Raw genomic sequence first — 7,576 nt, 5'->3', positions numbered from 1 at the left:
GCATACTTCCAAAAGTCAACTTTCTGCTTTCCTTCACTAACTCTCTCTTACCCCCCAACTTCTGGGTTAAAATCCTCAAAGCATTCCCTTACATTCCCTGTAACACTGGGTTCTTTGCATACTAGTCTTCATACAAAATAGCACAATTATCTATTCACAGCCTTCAATATCCAGTCAATCCTAAAAATTTCCTCAACTCTTCAGGTGTTATCTTCTTTCATTAATTAAATGTCCTATGTATTTTATCTCTCTGTCTACATATTGTAACTTCTAACTCATCTCTGTGATAATTCCTAAAAAGGCAGCAGTTTATGCTGCTGACAAACAAACAAACAAATAAACAACAGACAAACAAAGAACAAACATGCCATCTGTTAAGTATGCAAAATGCACGCAGACATAAAAACATAAAAGTAAGAAAAACAGCTTCAAAAATAAAACAAACAATCTAAATGAGGTACTTTGAGTCAATACTCTGAAATAGAATTGGGTATGAAAGTATTTGAAACATCAAAAATTTCCAGAAGGAAAAAGAAGATATTGCATTCTGAGCCAAGACAGTGCTCTGCAAAGGCAGGTATCAGATATCACCCTTCACCCCGCCTTTCTCTGGCTGGTTCAGCAGAGAGAAAAAAAAATGGTTAAAAGGACCAAGACTCATAGCCCCCCGCTCTTGTGCCTCTCGCCTCCCAGGAAAAAAGGGAGGGGGTGAGAAAAAGGAAAAAAAAAATTTTTTTTTTTTTTTTAAACAGACAAGCCTCCCTCCTCCTCGGAAGGCAGGAAGAGAAAAGAAAAAAGGTGCTTATACACAAAATTACATTTCATGGAATCCAATACACACCCATTCACATCTGTACTGCAATCAGACCTTTTGTATAATACATCCTTCATGCGAATCAGTCATTCAAATTATTTCAATGAATTAGCTTATTCCCAAAACCGTGGAAACACAGGCAGGAGTCATAATCACAAAAGGTGACATTGGGCCCATAACCACTGCCCGGCTCCCTACAGTTTCAAGTTCAAGCCCAGTCAATTTTTTGCTGGCCAGCCAAAAATATCATAATTAAAATTATTTCAACCACATACAATTCCACACACTATCATTATAGATGCACATCAACAAAATATTTTTAACAGAAATCACTTCAAGTTGTTTCAGCCTGTCAAACATACTGAGAGTCAGAGATCAGATTAAAAGCTTGTTGAGAAAAAGTGTGAAAGCTAAGATAGCCGCAGACAATTAGTGTAAGATTCTTTCCAGATGTTGTCATGAGTATCCTTGTAAGCAATGGCTCCTCTGGAGAAAGTCATTAAGCAAATAAACCTAGGATCTTTAGTCAAATGATATGAAATACAGCCTACATAGTCAGTTAGAGCACACTGAAGAGATGAATTATCCTGAAGATAAAAGTGAAAGTCAGATTTTGAGATAGAAAGAATAATATTTATTAGATCAGTTCCATTTCTTCGACAGTCTGGTGTACGCCCCAAGGTTATAATTTCAGCAATAGCTTAAATAAAGGGTAAAACATTTTTAGATGGTAATGAGACAAATAAATCAATGTACTTTTTGCTGTTCTAAAACAGAATTAAATCTCCTGGCTTTTTTCCTTTAGTCAATAACTCAAATAATGGGCTAAGTAAATGCATAGGTAAAGAAAAATATGAGCAGTCCCAATTAATAGTACCCAGTAATTGTTGCAAATTTAACTTTGGGTAACTTTAAAAGCCGGAGCAGAAAGAGATTGCAATAATTTATGCCCTACATACAGATAAGAAGCGTACAGCTGTATTTTTTCTGGGGCAATGTGCAATTCATTTACACATAAATCATTTTGTATTTCAAAAAGCCAATTAGGTTGTTTTCTTGAGGTTTGCTGCCTGGTGATAAAGCAGTGCTAACAAATTGGTTTTATACGATGTTCCTATATCCTGACACACTTTAATCATATCTGCCAAATCAAGATTTTTTCCCAGCCCAACAATTGTTTTTTGGCATTCAGAAGTGGCGTTGTTTTTTTGCCATTTGCCTCATGTTAGAGAAGGCTTGTTGACATTTGCCAGAAACAGGCATTTTTCTGAAGGTTTGATAAGCACATTCAGAAGAAACTTGCAAAGTTGCAGCTGGTGGACAAACAGAAAGCATTTCAAGAATTTATTCTATATTCCATCCCCTTTTTTTTGTCTAACTGTTTCTTTAAATTCTGCTTAGTGGGGGTGTAACTGACTCCTTCAGAAGGAGCTGATGTTTAATTTCATGCCGTGCGTCTGCGTGGGTGATTTAACGTGAGAGCGCAACTTGCAGTCTCTCAACAAAGTCTGAAAAGGAACCATTAACAGTGTCCTGAAGGCTTTTTTTTTTTTTAATGTATCATTAAACACTCTATAACTAATCTCCAGAGTGCAAAATTTTTTCAGGGCTGGGGAGGTTCGTGGAGGCATGTTCCCATCTGTCACCACATTTTCACTTTTAAAGAGCCCTTTTCCGGATAAGCCGGATAATCTTGCCAAAAGTATTTTAGAAGGTAAATCAAATTCTTTCACGGGCAGGACTTTCCCATTATCTTTTTAAAACAATGATTGAGGACTTGGCCAATTCTCTAAGTTCGTGGAGGTACGTGACCTGGGGCTTAGAGAATTCTGCCCCCATACTCACGATTTATGGGAGGGTGCTTCGTTCGCAGACGACCGGCCCTGGTTTGCAGAGGCTCTTGCATATGTCCAGCTGAATGAGTATGAGGGTGCCAAGAGACATGCTCAATCCACGAATCACGTCGGGGTCACCATATGTTGCGTTCATCCTGGTGGGCTCCTCATGAGAGGTTCAGATTAGAGATAACACAAGGACAGGTGTTTCTCGTGATGAGAGAGCCTCGAGCTGACTCCAGACCTCTCTTTTATTAAGCAAGGGTATTGGGCGTATCAGAAGGTATGATTACAACTATACATTCTCATATTACCTCTGTGATACAAAGGATTTTCTCCATATCTGGACATAACTTTCACATCCTACCATATTACAGTAAATCACGTGAATTCTAGGAAAGCGATACTTAAGGTAAAACAAAACTTAACTCTGGCTATGTTATCATATTTGCTGCCAGTTGCTGCCAGCCGAGGGGCCCATCCTCCCGGTATCAGATTACCTCAAGCCTCAGGAATGTTCTACAAGGAGATGTCTCTGCCTTTGCAAATACAGTCTATGTTCTGAACAAAGAGAGAACGAATAGGGCCCTTCAGAGAGTATCCAGCTGAACCCGCTTTTTCCACTCAGATTATTTCGGTGCCAAGCTCCATACATGTGTCCAACCAATTAAACTGGTCTATACATGTACTATGGCCACCGCATTCCCACATATTGGAACAACAATTCAGCTTGATGCATGGCAAAATGTATGGAACAAAACTATGAAACTGACCCTTTCTTCCCCATTGAAAGAAAATTTTTACAAAATGATCTATCATTGGTACCTCCCCACCACCAGAATTGCTAAGATGTCCCCAGGATCCTCTGACAGATGTTGGAAATGTGGGTCAGCCAAAGGTACTTTCTTCCATCAGTGGTGGATCTGTCCATCAGCTAGATGCTATTGGGAGAAAATACAGCAGTGGCTGTTGGAAATAACAGGTGTGAGTTTCCCTCTTCACCCAGACCTCTACTTACTCGGAATAAGACCAGACAACATTGATAAGGATTGGTATATATTTGACCATGTCTCAACAGCGGCGAGAATGGCATTTGCTCAAAAGATGTGGAAAGCTGTGGAAAGATGCAGATATGCCCCCTGACCATCTGATAATAAACAAGATTCTTCAATGTGCTGAGATGGACAGGCTAACATATATCGTAAAAGACAAGAAAGATTCAGTATATAATAGAAGTTGGGACAGATGTTTTGTTTGGCTTAAAAAAAGGTTAAATTTAGGAGAAAGGTGACAAGATTGTCTAATTAGATTAACTAGATATTTACTAGGCTTTATAACTCTTTACAATTTTGATAAAAACAGACCAATTGTTTTATAGTTAGTAAAAAGAACCTGATTGCATTGGAATGTTTGGCTAGGATGATATTAGTTAATATCAATTGGAGAGTGAGCTTAACTCTCAGTTAGTCTTGTTTGTTGTTTGGTTTTAGTCCTGTGTTTAGGTGTTTCTATGTTTTGCTTCCTATATTGCTTTTCAACCATTATTGTGTGTTAATTTTATTGTAAATATTTAATAAAGACTATTTTTTTAAAAAAAATGAGAAAGATCGGGGTTGCCTGGACACCATAGTGGAAAATATTAAATTGAAAATGAATACATCAATAGAGAGAGATGAAAGAGGAGTAGAGAGATGGAAGAGAAGGGGAGAAGAAAGAGGGATGGAAGAGAGGGGAGGAAGGGAGGGGAAATTAGAGTAGGAGAGAGGGTCAGACAGGGAGGAAAAAAGGAGGAGAAGGAAAAAGGAAGGGGAAGTAGAGAGGAGTAGGAGAGGAGGGAAAAAGAAACTAAGAAGGAAAGAAGAGTGGAAGATGGCAGGATTGAGAAGAAAGATTGCTGTACAACAAAAAAGATGAAATGGAAGAAAGGCAACCCCGAACATATATAAATATACTAAGATAAAGAATGAATGGTTAAAAAATAAAAGAGAATAAATATGAATAAGCAGGAAAATTAGAATTTGAGGGAGAATGAAGATTTTGTTTATATAAGCAAAGAAATATAAGCAAAGATATGATTAAAAAAAGGGAAAACAGAAAATTGTGGCAAAAATTGTAATTGAATAAAATGTATTTGACTTTGATAAATTGTATAAGATGAGATATGGCCCATACTCATCAAAAAAGATGTGAGTGAATGTGGGGGGGGGGGGCAATAAAACTTGTTTTTTTTAAAAAAAAAATTTCTACAACCTCTTTGACTATTTAGGAATTTGGCTATCAGAAAAATGTACCAAGATAAAGAGGGATAATTATGATACACTTACATTACAAATACAAAAAGATTTGGACCATTGGACTAAATTACCAATATCATTAATTAGTAGAATTTCGACAATCAAAATGAACGTATTACCCAAGTTACTTTATCTATTTCTAATTGTACCAATAAAATTAGAGAAAAAATTCTTTGAACAATTAAATAAAATGACATCAAAATTTATATGGTCAGGGAAAAAACTGTGTATCAAATTCAAATTACTGCAAGATAGCAGGGAAAAAGGAGGTTTCAGTTTACCAGAATGGGAATTTTACTACCAAGCAGCATCCCTAACATGGCTTAAAGATTGGATACAACTCAAAAATAAATGAATATTAACGATAGAAGGCCATGACCTCCAACTTGGTTGGCATGGCTTTCTTTGGGATGGGAAAAATAAATCACATACCTACTTTCAAAGACACATGTTAAGAGATTCCCTACTGAAAGTTTGAGAAAAGATTAAAAAAAAAATCACTATACAAAAGTCCCAATTTGGTTGTCTACGATGGAAGCAATGATACACTCAAATACCACAGGTTTAGACAAAATGGTGAGATATATAGAATTACTAGATACAAAGGAGAATTAAAATCAGTACAAGACCTGAAAAAACAAGGAATAAATCTGGAATGGTGGCCATATTTACAAATCAAAACTAGATTTAAAAAAGATAAGGAACAATTTGGCATAAACAGGGAACAATTGGAACTAGATAAAATATTAGGACTGGGGAGAAAAATGATTACAAATATTTATAATTACCTATTAAGATATAAATTGGAAGAAGAAACAGTTTAAAAAAATATGATAAATTGGGCTAGGAATTTTGGACACACTATAGAATTGGAAAAATGGGGAAAATTATGGGGGGGAAATTATAAATTTACTATGGCAGTAACATATAGAGAAAACAGCTATAAAATGTTTTATAGATGGCATTTAGCACCAGCGAGATTGGCAAAAATGTATTCCAACCTATCACCTAAATGTTGGAGAAAGAGCCATAAATTAGGAACATACTACCACATGTGGTGGATGTGCCCCAGTGTTAAAAAAATTTGGTATAAAATCAGAAAATGGTTAGAAGAGGTTACATTCCAAAAAATTGATTTCAAACCACAGTTGTTTCTTCTAGGAATGATTGATAAGAAAATGGAGAAAAGTTTGTACTACATAACTTTGCATATACTAATGGTGGCCAGAATTGCTCTGGTGCAAATGTGGAAACAGATCAATACACCATCTGAAGAAATAGTAATTAAAAAGATCCTCTAATGTACTGAAATGGATAAATTGACAATGGAGATTAAAGAAAGAGATGATTCGGACTACTATAAAGTGTGGAATAGATTCTATACGTGGCTAGAAAATAGAAATCAAAACAAGAAATAAGAATGTAAATCAAAATTTGACCAATTGGAATCTAAGAGTATTGAATACTGGTAAGAATAAAATATTGACTACGTTAATAAATACGATGTAAGTATATATAACAATTTAGTTTATAAGAATGTTCAATGTTGTTATACAAGAATAAGAGAATGATTAGGATGATTAAATTTAAATGTAAAGATAATTGTCGATGCAGAAAGTTGTAAAATATTATATAATGTTGTTATTTTTGTTTTATATTTTACTGTTTGGTGTATGTGTATGTTTTTTTTTCTTTTCTTTTTTTGTCTTTTTTTATTATGTTTTTGGTTTTAAAAATGTAAAATATTCAATAAAAACTATTTTAAAAAATCACCAAAGACCAGTTTTAGACCAAAAACTCAGAAAGGGTATATAAACTCACATTTAAATGTCAATCTTTCTAGCTAGTCAAGAAGCCTTGCTGAATGTGACATTCATCTTAGTTCCTTGTCATTAAAAACTTCTTTCCGGCAGCTATGCTTCATTATTCAATTATTTCTTCAAACGGCTGATTCTTGCATCCCGGCTGGAAGAATCCCAACAGGAGAGTATTTCCTCCCAACATGACAAAGCACCCTTTCATACTCAGGAGAAGCAATCCTTTCATACCCAGGAGAAGCAATCCTTAGATCCATTTGCATCACTTAAAGATACCAGCTGGTCTCACCTCACAAGATATCAACCAGGTTTAAAGAAAGATCACATGCCCTCAGAAAGGCAGTTTAAAAAATCAGATGGCGCTCACTTTGGCAGCACATATACTAAAATTGGAATGATACAGAGAAGATTAGCATGGTCCCTGCGCAAGGATGATACACAAATTCGTGAAGCGTTCCATATTTTTAAAAAATAAATTTAAAAAATCAGACAGAGTGCCAAGTTTGCATCCAGCCTTTTGGAAGTACACCCCAAAAGGACACCCCAAGCAGTGTAAAAAGCTTTTTAAAAAGTCAAGTCCCTAACAAAGTACCAGCAAACAAACAAACAAACACCTCCAGAGAAGCTCCGGCTAGTTTGGGCGTACTGCCAAGAACCATTAGCTATTACAATGTAGGAGAGGCAGTTTCTGAAAATACTTAAGCAGGCAATAAAGATAAGGATTAGGCTAGAAACAACACAGAGACACGCCTTCCTGTCAGAATTAGTCCTGTAAAGTGAGAAAAAGATTTCTTCCAACAACCTATTCACCAAACT

General features: G+C 35.8%; 1 non-coding gene across 1 annotated transcript; it reads left to right on the top strand.

Annotated features, from left to right (window-relative positions):
• The first annotated feature begins 7,119 nt into the window (after nucleotides 1-7,119).
• Nucleotides 7,120-7,226, top strand: LOC139317293 (U6 spliceosomal RNA). The gene has a single exon (XR_011600431.1). It is a non-coding gene; the product is annotated as a U6 spliceosomal RNA (small nuclear RNA).
• The last annotated feature ends 350 nt before the right edge of the window (nucleotides 7,227-7,576 follow it).

Source organism: Pituophis catenifer, unplaced genomic scaffold (assembly GCF_029215685.1).
Source record: "Pituophis catenifer annectens isolate HBS135680 unplaced genomic scaffold, rPitCat1.0.hap2 SCAF_4, whole genome shotgun sequence".
NCBI classification, from domain to species: Eukaryota; Metazoa; Chordata; class Lepidosauria; order Squamata; family Colubridae; genus Pituophis; species Pituophis catenifer.
This window is presented reverse-complemented; position numbering and strand designations above follow the sequence as displayed.